Source organism: Furipterus horrens, unplaced genomic scaffold (assembly GCF_987537825.1).
Source record: "Furipterus horrens unplaced genomic scaffold, mFurHor1.1.pri manual_scaffold_1, whole genome shotgun sequence".
Taxonomy (NCBI): Eukaryota; Metazoa; Chordata; class Mammalia; order Chiroptera; family Furipteridae; genus Furipterus; species Furipterus horrens.
In genome coordinates, this window is record NW_028327171.1 from 146,454,335 (window position 1) to 146,474,938 (window position 20,604).

The following is a 20,604-nucleotide window of genomic DNA, read 5'->3' on the forward strand; positions in this document are numbered from 1 at the left end:
GCCAGCCTACAACCCAGGCATGGGCCTGACCCGAAATCAAACCAGCCACCTTTTGGTTTGTAGGCCAGTGCCCAATCCAGGGAGCCACACCAGTCAGGGCCACGTCCTGTGGTTTTTTTCTGGGAGTTACTGGTTATATAGTGGCCCTATCCAGATCCTCTCCCCTCAGCAAATACACACATTGTGGAGGTTCTAGGTGAGACAAGGCTAGAGGAACAACTCCATGGCCACCCCATATTGATAGCTAAAGACACATCTGGCTATCATTAAGCAATGTAGAAACCTATGAGCCAAGACCTTTGAACTAAGTTCCCTGGTTCATCCAAGTTAGCAAGGACCAGACAACCTGTCATCATACCTGGGATCCTTAGAGATTTGGGAGTGGCACAAGGAGAGCTGACATCACAGAGAAGCCAGCGTTTTCTCACCTGTCTCATAGACCCTGCTCTTCACCCTCCCCCGCTTACAAAAGCCTCACACATACCCTTCCTGGTGCAACTTCCTGGAAAAGAGGGTCCAGCCCCTCAGATTTACAGACTCTTCCTCAGAGTAGCAGCACTACCCAGCAGGTCCCCTCAATTTCATCAAACCTTATGAAACTCCATGGAGTTGAGGTAGAAGATTTATTGCAAAGACAGAAAATTGCATTTGAATCAAAGGGTAAGAAGCAAGATGGGGAAGAAATAAGCTTAGCTGGTAAAACCCAGAAGAGGATTGCTGGGATATAGGAATCAGAGGACATGGGAGGGAGAAGGCACCCTGCCTGCCATTTAGGAGCGTTGGGCATTTCCTGAGCGTTTTCCAGTCCCTGGGGCCACCTGTGTAGCTTTGAGGGGCACAGCAAGCCCCAAAGCCTGAAGTGGGCCCGGCCCTCCCTGCATAAATTCTAGGGAGCTCTTATTGTTATTCCTTCAGGGAACAGAAACATCTATTGTATTTTTCCACTGGGGAATCTTTATGTGAAGATTCTATGTAGTTTTTCCTCTTCTACTTCTTTCTTTTTAAATATTAAAATAGGTGTTAGTATAAGAGTTGTAAGTAAAGGGATCTTGCTTGTACATTATCTTTATATTTCTTACTTTCAAAAGAAAACGATGTTAGCTGCAGGACAGAGCCCATCCTTTTAAACTGATTGGAAGAAGAAAAAGGTGACAAAAGCTGTTATCTTGAGATGACACACATCTATTTACCTTGTTTGGTCTTTGCAGGGAAAGGGTCCATAGTTGCTCTCTTTAGACGAGTTTCCTTACTCTCCTCGAGTACCATTAGGTAGGCTGGAAACATGTTCTATATATAGGTTGGAAATGTGGGTTATAAAATCAGCCACAGCTAACAACTCTTGCACGTTAATTACTGAATGAGCATGTTCTTAATTTGTTTTGGAGCATGGCATTCCCAATCTAAGTACACACACACACACACACACACACACGCACACACACACGCACACAGTAGGGCCCATCTCTTCAGGGCTGTGGTGAAATATTCTAGTAGCAAGTCTCAGCTCAGTGTTCATAGCACACTGTTATAAACTGTTCTTGCATACCAGTCCTGGGAATAACATATAAATGTCTGTTTAGCTGCTTTACTTCCAAAGCATCTCTTACATCTATTATCTCATTTAATTCTTAAAACAACCCTTTGATATAGGCACTTTTATATCACTATTTTATAGGAGAAGAAATTGAAGTTCAGAGAAGTAAAATTACCCAAATTCAAGGTGGGAGAGTGTGGAGGCTTAAACTAAGACTTCCTTACTTATTTTTATTTACTATTTTGTATAATTATGTAAGTTATATATTATTATTTAATATTTATTGTTATTTTATTCACGGGTTGTTCTCTTTTGCTATCATTATTTATTTTCATGTTCAAATTACCCCAAATTTGGCCAGTGGTAGCCTCTTTAAGCTTCTCCGGTGTCCTTTTGACATGTGCTTCTTATTCTTTCAGCCTTTCTATACTTTCTATCACAACACAGTGCTCCAGGCACATCTTGTCCTTTCCATGCTCCAGCCCAGGAATCAGCCATTTTTCTCAGGAGCTCTGGGCATTTTTGTGTAGGATGGAATTTAGAAACCAAGATCTCATGCCAGGTGTGCTCACTGTATTTGGGTGTGATTGCTTCCAGGCCCTCTCAGTGAATGGAATTAAAGGAAAAAGTCTATCCATTGTTATGCATACCTGTATCTGTAAAAAACAAACATACAACCATATACATATACTTTATATATATAAATTTAAAAATGAGTTCATATTGATACTGCAAATGCTAATTAATTACCTCAGAGTCCATTCTACCCTTACTTCTTTATGTATTTTTAACATCCATCTGCAACAATGAGGAACCTCACAAATAGTCACTGTGTTGTGGTTAATGTTTTCTGTCCCTTGAGGATCACTGCCCTTTGTTGTCCGGTGTTCAGTGTCTTGAAAATCATTATTTCATACAGTGATTGTCCATTTTTTGGTTGCTTTCAGTGGGAGGGTAAATTCATTCTCTTTGTTTCATCTTAGCTGGAAGCAGAGATCTACTAATAATTTTAATGAATTGTTTAATGTCTTGTTATAAGTACCTTCTACATAAGCATATAATATCATAAAGTGAGTTTGATGTTTAATCCCTCAAGCATACCTTCTGAGACTTCCCAGATTCCCCTGTTAACACTCTCGTATTTCATATTTACTTGTTAGGTCAATGACTTTGTCCCCCACTAGACTGAAAGCTCATTGAGACATGGCATCAGCTATGTTTTTGTTTTGCACATCATTGTCTTTCAAACTTTTAGTATTACCTTTTGTTCAACAGGTGTTTAGTAAATGAATGAATTTGCTCTGCCAGCAAAATTCATTGCTATTCTTCTAACACAGAATTCGAGGGAAATTTTACACCTCAATATTAGATTATTCTTTATACCTTTACAGTATCAATCTTATAACACTTCTACCCCAATCTATCAGACACGGAGAATGTTGGCAAAGGGGCACTTTTGTGTTAGGATTGCAGGACTGTGGTTTTTGCCTTCTGCTGAAGAAGCAGGATTCACTGGCTGCTGGAATCCTGGCAGCTAGGCGCCTGGAGCCTGTGACAGTCAAGGATCTCCCAAGATGGGACACCCAGATCCTGCATAGAGGGCAATGAGCAGAGATTTATTGCTGGAGAATTGTACAACCTTATTGTAGAATCCTGTTTTCTTGTCGAAACTGATTTCTCATTGGGAAAAAGGGGAAGACAGATAGTTAGGACAACAACCAGCGTATAGTACTAGGTATGGATCATTCACAGTTGACTCTTCAAAAGACCACCTGAAAAACCTGTGTATCAAGCAAAGCTAAACTCATTAGCTTTACAGCAATACAGACAACACCTTCTGGACAGAATCTTAGTAGAGACTCAAAACTGGAAAAATTAGGGAATGGCATGAGATACTGAACAAACAAATGGACAATGACCAGACCATATATAACAATAGAACCCTGACCCACAACCTCTGCGGCAACCAGCTCAGGAAGCCAAACCGTAACCTCTGTAGCAGTTGGCCCAAAATGGTCAGACTGGTCAATGACTGACAGCTCCTCTAATTTTACCCCATCCCCCCACTACTCTGGACCAGGTAGAGAAAGCCAAAGATGCTCCTCAATCCTATCACCATAGGATGTCCTGCTTCTAGTTGACCCACCTCCAGCTTCTCCATGACAACTTCCAATTAGAGCATACCTGAAGCCTTCCTTTTTAAATTTTATTTGTTTAACTAGAAAGCTTTATCCTTCCTCTGCCTGTGCTTAGTCTCTGCCAAATGCAACTGGTGGTGGCTGACTCCCTTGCCCTAGCAAGCTTTGAATAAATATCCTCTGTTCTCATCTGGGCTCCCTTCATTTATTTCCACAGGTATTTCTGGTGTTTTTAGAGCCAAGGCTTGGGTTTCAAAGCACGTCTTGAAAAGCAGAGACTGGTTGGAATGGGCAGAGTTCATGACATAATCCTCTTGGAAGGCATAGCAAAGTGAGAGACTTGAAGTACTCACTTGATGAGAGGTTAGCCTTGAAATGCAAGCAGCTTAATAGACTCAGAGTCTTATTTTCCAGGAGTGGGTATTCCTTAGAATATTTAACGTAAGGAGAGAAAAGGATGCCTGGTATCAGAATTGGTAAACACGAGGACAGGGAATTATGTTGATTTCAATTTTGGGGATTGATTAGGAAAGAAAAGTTTATTTTGAAGTCCATCCTTGCTTTTTTAAATTCTTTACCCAACTGAGACAACAGAATCAGTCACATCCTTGCTAACATAAAACCCTCCTTAGCTACTATCCTGTTGTACCAGCCCACAAAGTGCTAAACCTGGATTAATCCTACGATTTGTGAGAAAATTGTTTTCATCTTTTTTTTTCTCAAAAACTCTGTTGGTTGGTAGCTATGAGGAAAAGTGAACTTAGAAGGGCGCTGAGGCCAGGTTAGGGCTCAGAAGAAACAAGTACATGATCGTTCACAATGTCTGCTGTGGGCACAAATGAAAAGTAGTACAAGTTTAAACTTTATACTTAAGTCTTAAACATTTATATTTCAATTGAGTTTTGGATCTGCGTATCCAACTACCCACTGGGAAACCTTATCTGGATGTTCTACAACCAGCTCAATCTGTACATGTCTAAACTTGAAGTTATAATTGCTCTCCCTCACTAAAGTTTGCTAATGGATCCATCAGGTTGGCCTCATGATTCTTGTCAGCCGTGTTCTAGGCAGCAGTACCATGGTTCAGGTTAGCCCTCAATTCAAGATAAACCCTCTTTGCAATCTAGCTAAGGAAATTTATTCTGACAGTGGAATTATAGGCATCAGCAACGGCAATGAGGGAAAAAGTTGATGAGATGATGGAAATCCAACCTCTTAAAATCTTACCTATTTCAACTTTCTTGGCCAAGTACAGAGTGAGGTCACAGGCAAAAATTCAACTAATACTTGATTATATCAGGTACAATAATAAAAGGTAATGAAACATTTAAAATCTTTGGATTCATTATAACAATATCCTATTTAGCTTACATATCTCTGCTGATTTCCCTTGACGTCCTCTCTTTAACTTCTAATATTTTCGTTGTCAGATGGTCATTAGGAGAGAGACTTACTTATGTGAAAAATTACAGCATCTGAGTTTATGCAAAAAATGCTCCCTGATAGAAACAAGGTAAAAAGCTGAATGATGTCTTGACACAACTGAGTGGAGCTCTCTGCTGGCAGCCTGGATTACTGTGTCTTTTTAAAAGTATATTTTATTGATTATATTAGTATTGTTGTCCCAAACTATCTCCCTTTTCCCCCTCCACCCGGTACCCCCTTCCCTCCAGCAATCCTCCCCTTAGTTCATGACCATGGATCATGCATATAAGTTCTTTGCCTTCTCCATTTTTAATACCGTTCTTAACATCCCCCTATTTTGTTCCTACCAATTATGCTTCTTAATCCCTGCACCTTTTCCCATATTCTCCCTCTTCCCACTTCCAGTTGATAACCCTCCAAATGATCTCCATACCTATGACTCTGTTCCTGTTCTGATTGTTTGCTTAGTTTTATTTTATTTTATTTTATTTTTAGATTCAGTTGTTGATAGCTGTGAGTTTGTTGTCATTTTACTGTTCATAGTTTTGATCTTCTTTTTCTTAAATAAGTCCCTTTAACATTTCATGTCATAATGGCTTGGCAATGATGAATTTCTTTAGCTTTACCTTGTCTGGGAAGCACTTTATTTGCCCTTCCATTCTAAATGATAACTTTGCTGGATAGAGTAATCTTGGTTGTAGGTCCTTGCTTTTCATCACTTTGAATACTTCTTGCCAGTAAAGTTTCTTTTGAGAAATCTGCTGATAGTGTATGGAAACTCCTTTGTAGGTAATTCTGCTTTCCTCGTGCTGCTTTTAAGATTCTTTCTTTATCTTTAACCTCTGGCATTTTAATTATGATATATCTTGGCGTGGTCCTCTTTGGGTCTAGCTTGTTTGGGACTCGTTGTGCTTCCTGGAGTTGTATGTCTATTTCCTTCACCAAATTAAGGAAGTTTTCTCTCATTATTTTTTCTAATAGGTTTTCAATTTCTTGCTCTTCCTTTTCTACTTCTGGCATCCCTATGATTCAGATGTTGGCATGTTTGGAGATGTCCCAGAGTCTTTTATACTGTTCTTGTTTTTCTGAATTCTTGTTTCTTCTTTCTGTTGTGGTTGAATGTTTATTTCTTCCTTATGTTCCAAATCATTGATTTCAGTTCTGGATTCCTTCCCTTCACTGTTGTTTCCCAGTAGATGTTTTTTTAAATTTCACTTAGTGTAAACTTCATTTCTTCCCTTATGTTCTTGCTATTCTCAATGAGTTCTTTAACCATCCTGATCACCAGTGTTTTGAACTCTGTATCTGATAGGATGTCTACCTTCATTTCATTTAGTTCTTTTTCTGGGGTTTTGTTCTCTTCTTTCATTTGGGCCATATTTCTTTGTCTCCTCAATTTGGCAGCCTCCCTGTATTTGTTTCTGTGTATTATGTAGAGCTGTTTTGACTCCCTATAAAAGGCACTTCCAAATTGTGTGGGGCAGAGCCTTAGGGAATTGCCAGGGCCAGGCAATCTGCTTTACTGCTTCATGGCTCTTTGTGTGGGGAGGGCTCAGAGAGGGGACTGTGCTGCTGCCTGGCTTCTGGAGGTTTGCCTGGCACTTGCCCCATTTCCTTTCACTTCACCCACTCCCTGTATGTGACTGGCACCCTTCTAGCTGTTGCCCTGGTGTTGAATTCCAGAGTGGGTGAGTTTGTGTATGTTTTAAGACCATGAGAGCCCTTTAAGTAAAGTTTCCTAGAAATCTGGCAGTTTTTCCACCACCTCAATCCCCACTGGTTTTTATAGTTAGAAGTTTTGGGGGTTTATCTTTCCAGCACTGGCACCCTGGGCTGTGCTGTCTAGCCTGAGGCTAGGATTGCTTGCTCTCAAGGTACCCCTTCTGATTTTTATCCACCACATGTGAATGTGGGACCACACAAACCCATTCCACCATGGTCGCCGCCTCTGCATGCCACTCTTCTCTGTCTCCGCGTTTCTGCCCCTCCTACCCATCTGGATGAATGTGGCTTCTTTAAAATTCTTGGTTCTCTGACTTCCATACAGGTAGATTTTTTGATAGTTATGGGTGTTATTTGTTTTGAGATTTATTTGTAATTCTTTTTTGTGGTTGTGTGAGGTGAAGCATGTCTACTTACACCTCCGTCTTGACCAGAAGTCAGGATTACCATTTCCTAGTAGAAAAACTGGTAGAGAAAATTGAGTTCCTATAATAAATTCTATCACAGCAGCTTAGCTGTAAATGATTTTTTAAAAGTCACTTGACTGTGCAAACTGGTTAGAGCAGAAATATTTTAATGATATTTCAAGAGCTTAATGTCAGCCATCAGTGTCCAATAAATGAAAATTACTTTTAGTGGTACATCTGGAAATATGACGGTTTTTTTGAGCCAAAATCTCTTAAGCTTTGCATAAAATCTGCATTTTTATTTTTACCATGTGCCTATTATATAAACTTCTGATATTTGTTATAGAAGAAAAGAAGATGAGTTAGATACTACCTGAAATATTGAAAAATGAGTAAAATGTTAAGACATTAAATTTATTGTTTGTTCATCGAGAAGAAGAATGAAAGTGAATAATTTATTAAGGGAAGAAATTTTACTTAAAGAAAAGGCAATATTTTAATAAACAAACAGGGGAAAGAAAATATATTTTGAAATAGGAGCAGCATCACTGGAATGAAAAATGTAATGTGCCAAAATAGCTACTTTGGAGGGGAAAATATGCATCTGAATGGGAAATTTTGTTACATTTCTGTAAAATCCCAACTTTATCTTCAATCTTATCTGTTTATTCACTTAACTAATATTTATTGAGTACCCACTCTGTGTACTGCATTGTGTGAGGCATTGATGATATGTCAGTGAATAAAATAGTCACAGTTTCTTCTTTCATGAAGACTACATTTAATCAAATTTTCATTAATTGATTAATTCATGCACTCATTATATTAGGTAAAATGAAATTTAGCTCTGTGTGACAGGAAACTTGATATAACAAGGATTTAAACAATTGCCTCATGTAAATACAAATCATCCAGACCTCAAACTGTGGTTCCATCATCCTGAAAAAACTTTTGTCCTTTTATCTTGCTACTCTGACATTTTTAACTTGTGCTTGTGTTTAGCTTTTTGAGTCTGTTTCTTTTCACCTCACATAACTCACTGAAATATGTAATATTTGTATCAACAGCTTGTTCCTTTTATCTTTGAGTAACATTCCATACTATGGATGTAATCAGTTTGTTTATTTATTCCCCAGTAGAGGGATTTTTGCATTGTTTCAAGATTTTGGCTATAAAATAGCTATAAGTATTTAACAGGTTTTTGAGTAAACAGAGGCCTTTTATTTTACTTGAGTTCATATCTAGGAGTGAGACTGTTGGGTCATATGGTTAAGTGTATATTGAACTTTATCAAAGCTACGAAATTATATTTAGAGTGGCTGATCCATTTTGTATTTCTACAAGCAATGTATGAGAATTTGGGTTGTTTTGCATTCTCCTCAGCATTTGCTATTCTATTAAGTAGATAGTAGTATCATTGTGGTTTAATCAGCATTTCAATAATTACTAATGATAATGAGCTTTTTTTCATCTGTATATCTTCTTTGGTAAAATAGTCAAATCTTTTGCTCATTGCAAAATTTTGGTTGTTTTCTCATTGTTGAGTTTTGAGAGTTTTTTTGTGTATATTGGTTACATGTCCTGTGTCAGACATATGATTTGCAAATATTTTCTCCCAGTCTATGTTTGTCTTTTCATTCATTTAACAGTGTTGTTGGCAGAGCAAACATTTTTAGTTTTGATAAAGTCCATTTTATGTATTGTGCTTTGTGTCTTAGAATTGCTTTTATATATGTTTAAAATAAAACTTATTTTAAAAAAGAGTAAATTCAGCCCTGGCTGAGTAGCTCAGTTGGTGGGAGCATGGTCTCCATGTGCCAGGGTTGTGGGTTCCACCTCTGGTCAGGGAACATGCAGAAATCAACTAATGAGTGCATGGATAAGTGGAACCAACAAATCGATGCTTCAATCTCTCCCTTCCTCTCTAGAATCAATATGAAAAAATAAAAAATATAAATAACAAAAGAAAAAATTCCTCTTAGCAACAATAGAATATCTACAAATAGTACATTAGTTATATTTTCTAAATGTGAAATCAAACAAAAATAAATAGATAATTTACACCAGAAGAACCAAATTAGTGTAATGATAAGGATCTAATGATATTAAATTTTAAAATATAGAACTAAACTGTTTAAGATTTTGTGCAACAGTACCATGTCAATATATGAAATAAAATGCTTTATGAGCATTTCAAATACCTATTCACTTATTCACCTATTTATTCATTTTTAAAACTTTATTGAGTGCTCTGGCAGGTGTGGCTTAGTTGGTTGAAGTGTCCCATGCACCAAAAGGTTGCAGGTTTGAGTCCTGGCCAGGGCACATACTTAGGTTGTGGGTTCAATCCCCAGTCATAGACAATTGATCAATGTTTCTCTCTCACATAGATGTTTCTTTCTCTGAAATCAATAAAAAAGAATCCAAGGGTGAGACTTTAAAAATAATTGTATTGAGCACCTAATATGAACAAGGAGCTATGTTCTAGATGGGGATACACATATAAATTTGATGGGATACAGAACTTTGGACAAGTAAATCAATGTATGATAACATAATAAGATAAAAACTATGGTTGGCATATGTTCAAAGTAAACCATGCTACTTCTCACATATGTAGTGATTTCATCACACTTATCTCAGTTTACAATTATTCATTTGCGTGACTTGATTTAATGTTTGTCTCTTCCGGGAGTATGAATATATTTCTGCGTCATTGTGGTTGGTACATAATAGGAGTTGGATTAATAGCTGTTGAATAAATAAAGCACTTGCTATTGGAGTACAGAAAGGAGAAGTTGCTAATTCTGGCCCTGTCAGGTTTGAAGACTTAATTAAAAAGGTGATATTTTAAGTGAGTCTTAAGCAGAGGTAGGAATTGATGGTGGGGATAGGGCTGGTGAGGAAGAGACGGTTGGCATCCCGGTACTATACAGTCTTAGCTATGGTCATGTGAAGTTACATAAAACATTTGCAAAGGACAAAAATTTGCAGTGGGGCAGGATCATCCTGCATAGGGAAATGTGAAGGCAGGAGATGAGGCCAACATGGAAGGCTGAGGTCAGACTGAGAGGGCAGGCCTTGCCAACCAGGTACCAGATTTGAACTTCATAGCAATGAAGTCGGGGGGGGGGGGGGCGGCACTGAAAGATTTTAAGCTTTTAAGTGACATAATCATCTTTGTCATCCTTAAGGAGACGTGGCAGCATTGTGGTTGACTAGGTTGGAGAACAGTTTAGGCTGTTGCTGCAATCTGGGTAAGAAATAATGGAGCTGCAGCAGTGACAGTACAGATTTTGAGGATGGAGAGCCCTGAAAGCTATTCTAAGGGACAGAATTCAAGGCACACGGTGATTGATAAGGTGCAAAGGGTAAAGTAGAAGGAGAATTTACTCTTTTAGCTCTTCTCATGGATGCCTGAAGAGTGCTGTATGTTTGGAGTAAACATATTTGAAAATTTTTTTCCTGAATAATGTGTTGCAATACTCTTTAGAAAATATGGTAAAGTATAAAGAAGTAAACAACAAAAAAATCATCTATTATTCTACCACACAAAGATAAAAGCTGCCTGCCAACATTTTGAGTGCATATTTTTCTGTTATTTTTAAAAAATATGTTTTTTTAAAAGAGATCCTAATGATTCTGTCTCCACTAGGAACTGAGTCCCATAAACTACAGTAATATATTGAATATAATTTTGAACGCAAATAAGTTTTTACTAAACTGCGAGCTGAGCCAATTAAAAAAAAAAAAAGTCAAAATCAAGTGAAATGCATATATGGACAGGAATTTTAGAAGAAGAAATTTCTTCCCTGGGAACTAAATAAGTGGCAGCGATGACACCCAGGACATGACCTGATCAGTACCAGTTTCTAACTCACATAGTCACTGAGAGAAAGCTCCAGGTTCATTCTGATCAATTCATGCTCAGTTCATTTAGCCTCACAGGGAGACAGCACTGTAGTGATCACCTTCTGTGTCCAAAGGTTCTTTCTATACATAAACTAAGTAAGGAAAACTTTCTGAGATCCAGAAGCTCATAACAAAAAAATAATTTATCTGAGGCCCTCCTTCCAGACAGAAGAAATGGGAAGAGAGTTTAAAAAAGAAAAAAAAAAATGATATTTTTATGAGTAGATTATGAAGAACGGAGGCATGAAGTTTCAGAGGAGGCCTGCCTGAAGAGAAGCTCGAAGAATAGAAAGTCCAGGGAAAAGATTGAGGGGCCTCCAAGATGGATACATGTAGCTACTGAGGAGGGCTGTCCTCGGGAAGGCAGCTCTGCAGGCTCAGGTACCTGGTGGAGGTGGGGCGGTCCCTAGCTCCCTAGCTCCTCGGCGGACCCACGCAATCCTTTCTCCAAACCTTCCAGGGGACCTTCCCTCAACACCCTCTCCCACTCCAGCCCTCGGGGGTTCTCAGATGGGAGGGGGTTAGCGTCACTCTCCGCTTGTACTCGGAGGCTCTTGATTGAGATGTCCCGGAGAGTCAAACGTGACTTAGAACAAGGGGAAAAAAAAAAAAAATCAATACTTCGTGAGAGGCTGGGAGGAGGAGAAGGGTTTTTACTTGGGGAAAGGATGTGGTGGAGGGTTGGAGAATTATGTCCACCAAAACCCTCAACCGGATTCCCACTTCCTAAGACCTGTCTCGAAGGTTCTCTTCCCCTTCATTGTTCGCTCTGCAGTCCAAGTCCTCTACTGCAAACGTCAAGTGGTCTAGGTTTGACCTGGGCTGGGAGTTCGATTTGCTTTACAGCTCTGATTCCTAAGTGCAACGAGTTTCGTGCGGTCCTGGGGGTGGCGGGGAGTAAGATTTGGCTGAGGCCACTTCCCACTGCCAGGCTTTCCATCACTTAGCTGCTCCCCAGAGTGAGGCGAGAGGCGCAGGGGGTCGCTCACAGGAAGGAATCGCTGCAACCTGAACAAACACTATTCGTTTTGAATGTTCACTGGGAACAGGCTTCATGGGTATGTCTCAAGCCCTCCTGGTCCCGCCCGCCAGACCCGGCTAGCTCACACTGCCAGCCCGAGCGCAGAGCCGGGTGCCCCACGGATGCCAGGTTCTCGGCTCCCGTTGGCGGCAGTTTGCAGACTTGCTGTCCAGCGGACACTCAGAGAGTTGGGTCGTGCGCGCCGACCCAATGAGCGTGCCCTGCAGAGGGCTCGGCTCCCCCCGCCCCGCGCGCTGATTGGTCCCGCGGCCTGTGAGGCCGGGCTGGCCGGCTGCGGTGCGGGCGGCGGCTAGTGCCCAGCGTGAGTGGGAGTGGCAAGCGCGCCCCTCGCCGCTCCGAGACCCTCCCCGCTGCGTTTTCTCTTCAGCCTTTCTCCTCCCTCCCTGGTTCCCTACACGCACTCTTTGGCTCCAGCCGCGCGCTGGCGGGGCTCCGCATTGCACACTCTGGGGTCGCCGCAGTGTTCGTGGGATGGGGCAGCGGGCTGCCACTGGCGGCCGGAATCCGCACGCAGCCTGGGTGAGTAGAGTCGGGCTTCCCAGGAGAGTACAAAAGGACACGGGGTTGGTGCCAGCGGCCCGAACTAATGTGGAGCAGGGGCCAAGAGGGCAATGGACTTAGTCTCTGGAGCTACTCAGTGCTAAGACAGCCCTCACTTCCCCTGAGGTCAGCAGAGCTGGGGTTCTCTCTGCATTCGTTCTGGTGTTTTGCCCGGGAGTGGGCAGCCAGCACTGCGCGAAGCCTGGGTAGGTAAATGTGTGTGTGTGTGTGTGTGTGTGTGTGTATGCGCGCGCGCACGCTGCGCGCAGCTTGGGCAGGTAAAGGGGTGTGTGTGTGTTGTGTGTGTGTGCTGTGTGTGTGTGTGTTTGCGCGCGCGCGCGCGCGCGTGCACCAGTGTGTAGTGCTGGCGTGCAGGGGGTGGGTTGGAAATGTCAAGACCTGCCAAGTTCAACGCTGGAGGAATCTTTCCCAAGAGTAATTCGGCACCTTTCCGGGCCAAGCGTGCGTCCACCAGGAACTCCAGCCGGAGGGAGTTCCCGGGCGGTGGAGTGGCAGCGCCCCACATGTTGCTGCCTGGCGGGCGGGGATGGGGGGTCGGTGCGGCGACAGCGGTGGCCTAGATGCACCGACACAGAGCCTCTTGCCCAAGATGCAATGAGCTTGGGCGCCTCCAGCCACGGCGGGAACTCACCAGGGCCTCCGACCACCCAGGGGACTCAACTAGGGCTGTCCACCCACCCAGGCAGGGCTTCGCCTGGGCTTGACTTGGCGACTTGCTTTTCTTTTAGGTAACAGCAGTTCAGTAGATTTACATTTGGCTAAACAGTTTTAGCCTAAAGCTTTCTGTTGGTTTTTTTGACTGCTCTGACCCCTTACATAGTCTCACCAGCTCTCCCCTCTCCTCCTCCCTTCCCTGCCCCCAGTATCGACCTTATTCCTCACTTTGCGACTCAAAACTTGATGTTTGAACATGATTATAACCGGTCTGGTCCCTAGCATCTTAAGTATCACAATCATTTTTCATTTTCTCTGGAACTAGAAGGACTTGTTATAATTTTTTGGTGTTGGGGGTGGGTGTTGAGGGGAAAGCAGATCTTTGGTAGCCATTTGTTAGTAGAATAGCATTGACCTCCCTGAGTGTATGACAAAAAAAAAAAAAAAAAAAAAAAAAAAAAAAAAGTTAAGATTCTCTCTCTGGTAACCTACCCAAGGTGTGACCTCCAAAATTCAATTTCCTTTGTGGGAGGCTAGAGAGTTTAGATTCTCCAGGGGGAAGCTTATTTCTTGTTAAATTGACTTACGGTGACATGCACTCGGTTTTGCCTCTGCTCTGGCCAGCCATTGCAGATGCCTTGATATTATTAGAGCAATTCCCTTAAAGCCATTACATTTCCTTTCGAGTGAGAGGACTTGGGGTGGCTGCTTAAAATATTGGATCTGCACTTTATTTCTCTGGAAGACGTTAATGGCTACTGTATATGTGCTCACGTGTGTCCAGTTTGCAAAAGATATTTGTGCAGTCACCCATGAAATGGCTTAATGCACATTTATATTAAACACATTTAAATGTAAAACATCTATCTGTTTTCAACTTTAGTTTCCACCTTGACCAAAGGCCCCAGTCTAAAAACAGGACTTAAAAGAAGCTTCCTTGTTTAAACAGAGGTGTTATCGAACTCTAGTCCATAGAGCACAGAGTAAGCTTCCTGAGCTGGTAGGCACACAAAGGCTGTTACATTTGTGAATTAGTTTATTGGGTTAAAAATATCAGAAATGGCTCTAGACAGAAAAAGGTAGCTATGTTTAATGGGCCTATATTTTGAAGCCGTTGACAGTCTTTGTAACATGTTTACATCACAGAATGCATAAATTGGCTGATTACAAGCAAATAATGCCAAGTAAAACACCATACTGTGTTTACATTATGCTGTTCAATTTACATGGCACATTAAGATCTGCTATTAAAGTCTCTGTGAGGAAGTCATGTTTTTATCACCCCCATTTTATAGGTGGAGCAACTGAGAATCTCACAGATTAAGTGACTTTTCCAAGGTAATAGCAGAGTTCCAATCCAGTTTTTTTTTTTTTTTCCCCTTCTAATTTCTTCCCTTTCTTGCTTTTTGCTTCTACTCGCTCTTCCTTCCTTTATGCTGGGCTACACATTTGGTGTCTTTCTACTTCTAATTTCTGTACCTCTCTTTACTATTCAAGACATGGCTTCAGGACCTTTATGTGCCGTTCCCAAAAGGCTTTGCTCTGTGCCAAATATCACTTAGCTCCCACTAGGGTGTGGGTTAATAAAGAATTAAGGAGAAAGCCAATAATGCTTTTAAGGAACTACCCTTTTCAAAGGAGTGTATTATTTTTTATTAATGAGTTGTTAAGTATACAAGTAATCAAAATCTTAAAGAATGATGTACTAATGGTAATGTTTCAGGAAATCGGATAACTAGTAGTGGCAGAGATGTTTGAGAGACATGTAAGTCTCCCACTTTATAAGCAGATTACTCTTAAACTCTGTTGGCAATTATAACAAAGCCCCAATGAATGATTATTTTACTAGCGCCATTCTTATATTTAAAAGAATTGACAAAACAGATTATTTAAATAAACCCAGAACTGCTCTGGGGGATAAAAAAAACACCCACTTATCAAAAGTCCTGCAATCCCCATTTCCTAGTGTACAAATGCAACAGAAGAAATTGATTAAAGAGAAATCATGTTTTCACTTGCATAGCTAGCAAGGAGCTTACAGATATCTGCCTGATTACAGTAGTTCCCCCCTTACCTGTAAGGTATATGTTCCAAGACCTCTAGTGAATGCCTAAAGCCATGGATAGTACAGAACCCTATATATACCATGGTTTTCCATGCATACACATCTATGATGAAGTTTAATTTTATAAATTAGGCATAGTAAAAGATTAACAACAATATTAATAATAAATAGAAAAATTATAAAAATAGACTACAGTAGAAGTTATGTGAATGGCTTTGGGGCCATTATTACTTAAAATAAGGGTCACTTGAATACAAGTACTGCAGTATTGAGGCAGTCAATTGATTTGATAATTGAGAGAACAATTACATGACTAACAGGCAGAGAGTGTATACAGTGTGGTACTCTGGATAAAGGGACGATTCATATCTCAGGTGGGAAAGAGCAGGACTGTAAGAGATTTCATCATGCTACTTAGAAGGGCATGCAATTTAAAACTTATGAATTGTTTATTTATGGAATTTTCCATTTAATATTTTCAAACTGTGGTTGTTCACAAGTAACTGAAACTGAGAAAAGTGAAACTACAGATGGGAAATGGGGTACTGTATTTATTAAAAACTTATCATTTGTATATTTTTTCTTTTAAAATCCTTTCTCACAGTAGCTCACAATATTTATTTTTAACATTCCATACTATTTATTAAAATGAACAGAATTAATTTTTTTGCATTAATATAGGTAGGTATTGAGTTTACTAGTAATAAATCCTGGTTAAGTATGTGGACATTGGGTTCAAGTTCTGGTTTCACATATACTGTAACTTCAGAAAGTGATTGAAACTCTCTGTGCTTCAGTTTCCTTATGTGTAAATCATGAATAATGACGGCTCCTAACTCATGCAGATTTTCAATTTATCCACGCAGCAATACTTAGTGATCACCTACTGTATGCCAGTATTGCTCTGGGTGCTAGGAATACATAGACAACCCGTTGTCAATGAAGTTTACAGTCTGTAGCCTGAGCGTTAATGACAGGATGCATGTAAAGTGCTTAGTATAGAGCGTGATACCTAGTAAATAAATGCCCCATGATTGTTAACTGTCGGTATCACAGATTCATTCAGGAAATGTTCACTGAGTGCCTCATAGATGCAATGCAGATTGGAGCATATACTGAATGATACATATTTTCATTCCATTCCATTCCATTTCCATTCCATTCCAATTCCATTCCATTCTGTTCCATTCCAGTTCCATCCCATTCCAATTCCATTCCATTCCATTCCATTCCATATTCTAATGGGAGAGAGGACTCCAAAGAAAAATATGAAGTACATAATCAGTTCTCTAAAAGAGAATTCAAGTGCAGATATGTAAGGGAAAAATAGGAAAACACTCAAATCAAATTACCCATAAGCAAGTGGGGAGTATATGAATTTCCTTATGGGAAATAGAGGTCTTATATTAAAACACTTTGAAAACACATAGAAAAAGTTAAAGAAAGAGAAAGAATGCTTATGTAGATACATGTAATGAAAAAGGAACATTTGAAGGGTCAGGTTATTAAATTGAGCCAATGAAGGGTGACAGATCCCAGGCACACTAAAAATGAGATAGCCAAAAATGAATTTGAAAAAATCCTTGCAATGGATTTCCAAGACAATAATGAAACTCTTAAGAACTGTGAAATGAGAATTGAAGAAATACTTGGCTTATATCATACCAAACATATACTCAGAGATAAAAAAAAAAGAATATACAGTGTAAATGAATTCTGTGCTTCTGATTTTGCTGAGTAATAGTTCTGCACCCAGACTTTCTCAAGCAATAAACACAGTGGAGGTAATAGATCAGGAAATGGCGAATGCTCAAGATATTCCAGACCTAATCAGCAGACTAGATGCAGATAAATCACCAAGACTAGATGGCCATCACTCAAGTATGTTGAAGAAACTTAGTGTGTAAGTGACAGCTCTCTGGAGCTTTGGCTGGCACCCTAGGTGGGCTCAGTCAGGGAGGAGTTTCAGGGAGGACCCTGGAGCCACCAAACCACATCCATGTCCCTGTGGACAACTGGGAAATCAGTATTCAAAGCAAATGTAGATTATAGCAAATACAACTTATTTTGTAGCAAAGGGGAATAATATATTACAGTTAAAGGAGGAAATATGTTTGCCACTACAGAAAATGTGATATTTTAAACTTTCAAAAAGACTGATGAGGTTTTAAATCCCAGTTCTTTCCCTATTCATGACTTTTCTGTTTGATGGAGAAAGAATAAACAAAGATAAATAGACACTTCTCTGAGTGGACAAGTAGGCTTTCCCAGGAATTAGTTTGGGATGCTTTTATTTAATTTTATAAATGTTTACAGATGATGTGCAGTTCTTATTCATAAGTGAAAACCAAGCTGATAAAGTTGAACTGTAGGAATAATTTAAAAGACAATCTAAATGGGAAGAAAAATAATAGAAGATTAAAGTAAAAATGGAAGATTGAAGATAAATATACTTGGGAAAAGCCATGTCAAGCACATTTACAGGAGATGGTTTTAAATTTTATTTCTATCAGCAGTCAACATAGCTGGATAATATTCTCTCAGCTCTCAAAAAAAGTGTGTCTGCAAGTCAAAGCCAATATTAAGAAAATAGTAGGATATAAAATTCTATACCAGTGTGGTGCCATTTAAAAAACAAGCAGTTGAGTAAGTTTATGTAAATCTGTATTTATCTGTTGATCTATATAGAAAAAAATGTCAACGTATTAACAGTGACTATCTCTAGGTATTATGGGATTGCAAATGTTTTTATTGCCTTACTACAATATTTTTCAAATTTTTTCGATGAACATATATTGCTCTTATAAGAAAGTGTTATGAAAATAAGATATATATTATTATAACCTCAGATTTCATGTAGTCTAACTAAGGAAAGCTCATCTGCTTATCATTTCTATGTCTTTTACAAATCTGTAGTTGCAAATTTTACTTGTCCCCGCCCCTGAATTTTCTGTATATAAAAGGCAGCATGTTTAAATACTTTTTATTGTATTAGAATTAGGAAAAGTGTGCTTCCTTTAGGTAGTAAGAACTGAGAAATCGAAAGGTGTTCTGTTTTTTCTGTAACGATCAGGATATGAAGAACCAAGTTAATGGAAGGATTGCTGAGTTCTTTCTAGTGTATAAGCCCCTCAGGGTCAGAGAGCAAGTCTGTTTCTTGCCTTTCTAGCTCCATAATACTTATCTTGGTGCCTGGCACATAGCAGTCTCCCAGTACCTATGTTGAATGTTTTTTGAATTGAATGAAAGGGCTGAAAGCTCCCATAGACTTACAGGGATTTGAAATAAGAAGAGATCTTAGGGCCCATTTTGTTTTCTGAAGGCCTATGACTGACTCAAGGCTTAATTTGTAATCTGTAAATCATCCTGACATTCCTTGTACCAGTAACTGCCTAGGCCACAAAAACGGATTGTTTTGGTCATCTAGGAACTACTGGCTTGTTCTTGAGTTTTGACCCAGGTTCTGCCACTTGCTTCCATCTCTTAGTTTATATTCTTGTGTTTTTGGCCTGGAGTTTTGATTCTTTCCTTGGCTCTGGATTTTACTTTTCACGCAGGTCTGGGCTTGGGTTCACCACCTTACTTCCCTACTTTGAACCCCAGTGATCTCAGTGAGCTCTGGCTCTTCCTGGTAAGCTAGAATCTTTGCAAGATAGAAATATGTACCACAAATTATTAAATATTAACAATTGAATATTAACACCAGATCACTAGAAGAAAACTGGGAGTCAACGTGTGCTTTTGTCAAAATACGCTGTAATATACCTGGTATTGTCAGAAAGAATCTTAACAGAAGAACAGATGATTTTATCTTGTTATCAAATAAAATCTGGTATATATGTTACTGCATACAACTCTTATTGTCATTTTTAAATTAAGATAGACATGAAGGAACCAGATAAGAGTACTCAGATGATTAAGCCAATGCCTAAGACTGTGAATGAGGACTTGGGGGAAGGTGGCGATTATCTCATGACAGCAGTTCATGTGGCACAACTCAGGTGTAAGGAGACAAGATCCACATCGGACAGGTGTGGGAACCATCATGGCTTAGAAGCCTCATGCCTCCAGGAGCTGAGCCCTAACTCTTGTAGCTTAGCTACATAGAGCAAAGCTTCCAAAGTCCCTTAAGCTATATTCCCCATTTCTAGAATCATGGCCCTCAGAGATGCCCCAAGTATGATGTCCTCATCAGGTAATTTTAGTTTTCTCTCACTCTCCCAGTTAGGGATTACAGTTATAACTGGTGACTAGTTATCATACTAGTTGACATTTTACCCTTATCAGGTTGCTACAAAAGAAGAGCTAGACAGATACAGGAAGTCAAATTCTTGTGCACACAATTACAGATAGAGTGAAATTTGATTTTTCTTTTTACAATTTTATTTACTTACTTATTTATTTATTTATTTATTTACTTACTTATTTATTTATTTATTATTTATAGAGAGAGGGGAAAGGAGAAAGAGAGGGAGAGAAACTTCACTGTGTGGTTGCCTCTCACACGCCCCCTTCTGGAAACCTGACATGCAACCTAGTAATGTGCCCTGACTGGGAATCGAACCAGCGACACTTGTTTCGCAGGCTGACGCTCAATCCACTGAGCCACAGTAGCCAGGGCCCGGATTATTTTTTATGAAAATAAAAAACTAGAATACATCTGTTGATATTTGAAAGCAAGGAGTTTTAGAAAGAAAGCAATAAGCTCAAAGACTGTATAATACACTCCCTCCTGTCCTGCATTCTACCTACTCTCTCTTTTGCCAAGAGGGGATGAGGCTACAATTAAAAATAGGTTCAAGAAGTGTCGTGGTGTATGCATGACTGATTACCACATAGTGGATTGTTAGGTGTAATGAAAGTATTGGGTGTAAAATCTCCATCTCTTGATAGACTTTTTAGAAGACATAGATGTAAGAATTCATAAGCCCAGGATTATTCTACTATTTCTGCCATATTTTGAAATTTTTATTGTTCCTTGAATTATCAAAACAAATATCTTTAAGCATTCTAAATGGTTAAATAACAATGTATCCCTGGCTGGGTGGCTCAGTAGGTTGGAGGGTCATCCCATGCCCCCAAATTTGTGGGTTCAATTCCCAGTCAGGGCACATACATAGGTTATGGGTTTGATCCCTGGTCAA

General features: G+C 39.7%; 1 protein-coding gene across 1 annotated transcript in view; it reads left to right on the top strand.

Annotated features, from left to right (window-relative positions):
* Positions 1-12,495: 12,495 nt before the first annotated feature.
* Positions 12,496-20,604, top strand: part of LYPD6 (LY6/PLAUR domain containing 6) — a 119,896-nt gene continuing 111,787 nt past the window's right edge. Inside the window, exon 1 of the mRNA XM_090267386.1 lies at positions 12,496-12,699. The gene's annotated coding sequence lies outside the window, so the exon portion shown is untranslated. The remainder of the gene's footprint in view (positions 12,700-20,604) is intronic.